The sequence below is a fragment of the Meriones unguiculatus genome (genome assembly GCF_030254825.1).
Source record: "Meriones unguiculatus strain TT.TT164.6M chromosome Y unlocalized genomic scaffold, Bangor_MerUng_6.1 ChrY_unordered_Scaffold_23, whole genome shotgun sequence".
Lineage (NCBI taxonomy): Eukaryota > Metazoa > Chordata > Mammalia > Rodentia > Muridae > Meriones > Meriones unguiculatus.
Window position 1 is genome coordinate 9,663,007 of NW_026843709.1, and position 1,594 is coordinate 9,664,600.

At 34.1% G+C, this 1,594-nt stretch overlaps 1 non-coding gene across 1 annotated transcript; it reads left to right on the plus strand.

The window, feature by feature from the left end:
• Positions 1 to 366: 366 nt before the first annotated feature.
• On the plus strand, positions 367 to 476 carry LOC132651612 (U6 spliceosomal RNA). The gene has a single exon (XR_009589198.1). It is a non-coding gene; the product is annotated as a U6 spliceosomal RNA (small nuclear RNA).
• Positions 477 to 1,594: the final 1,118 nt, after the last annotated feature.

Below are 1,594 nucleotides of genomic sequence, written 5' to 3' on the forward strand. Positions count from 1 at the left end.
ATGGTCTCTGTCTCTCTATTTTTGAATATGTCTCTCTAGCTTTCTGTCTCTCTGTCTCTTTCTGTCTCCTCTCTGGCTGCTGCTTGTGATTCAGTATGAAAAGCTCTCATTTTGGTGAAAGACTACAACAAGATGACTGCATGCTGACTTGACATCATAGATGGTCTCTTTAAAAATACAAGCAATGTCCTAATTAAACAGTTTTTGTTCAAAGATTCGCCTTGTCCACGGAGTGTATTCACAGAAAAAAAGTCACTGACTGAGAACATATCTGTGCATTTAACAATTAATAATTGAATCTCTGATAATGTGAAACTGAGAAGTCATTTACATATGACTTTATTAATGATTATTTGAAAGAAATATGTGCTTCTCACTTAGGCAGCAAATACATTAAAATTGGAATGATACAGAGAAGATTAGCATGGCCCCTGCTTAAGGATGACAGGCAAATTTATGTAGTGTTCCATATTTTTGTTGGAGAAATTAAAGAAAAAACTAATAGAAGAAATTGTGGAGAGAAAAACTGAGGGAAGAAAACAGGAACTACAGAGGTAAGCATATACAATAGACTACAAGAGATGGAAGAAAGAATCTCAGGTGTGGAAGATAAAATGAAAGAAATCAAAGTATCTTTAAAAGACAAAGTTAAATAGAAAAAATTCCTTACACAGACCATCCAAGAAATTCAAGACAAAATAAAATGACAAAGCCTAAGAATAGGAGGAATAGAGGAAAAAATATTCCCTCCTCCAAGGCCCAGAAAATATTTTTAACAAAATCGAAGAAAATTTCCCCAATTAAAGGAGAGGCCAATAAGAATATAAAAGGTCTACAGAACACCTAATAAATTAGTCCAGAAAAGAAAACCTTCACGCAACCTAATAATTAAAAGAGTAAATTTAAAAAAAAAAAATTAAAAAAAATACTAAAAGCTGCAAGAAAAAAAGGCCAAGTAACATATAATGGCAAACCCATCAGAATCACACCTAACTTCTCAACAAACACTATGAAAGCCAGAAGGGCCTGGATGAATATCACGCAAGCACTAAGAGAACACAGATGTCAGCCCATGCTACTATACCCAGCAAAACTCTCCATCCTCATAGACAGAGAAAACAAGATATTCAATGACAGAAACAAATTTCAACAATACCTAAACAAAAATACAGTGTTAGAGAATATACTAGAAGAAAAAAACTCAAGAAAACTAGTTACTTTCAAGAAAACACTTGGCAAAATTAACCTTACTACAGTAAAGCAAAAACCAACCAAGCACACAAACTTATTACCACAGCAAACATCAAAATTGAAGGATCTAACAGCCACTGGTCATTAGTCTCTCTCAACATCAGTGGACTCAATTCTCCACTAAAAAGACCAATACTAACAGAATGGATGCATAAACAAGACCTAGAAATTTGTTGCATAGAGAAACACACCTAAGTCACAAAGATAAATATTACCTGAGTGTAAAGGGCTGGAAGATGGCTTTCTAAGCAAATGGACCCAAGAAGCAAGCAGGAGTAGCCTTTCTAATAGCTGAGAAAATAGACTTTTAACAAAAATTGATAAAAAAAGAGATAGGCAAGGA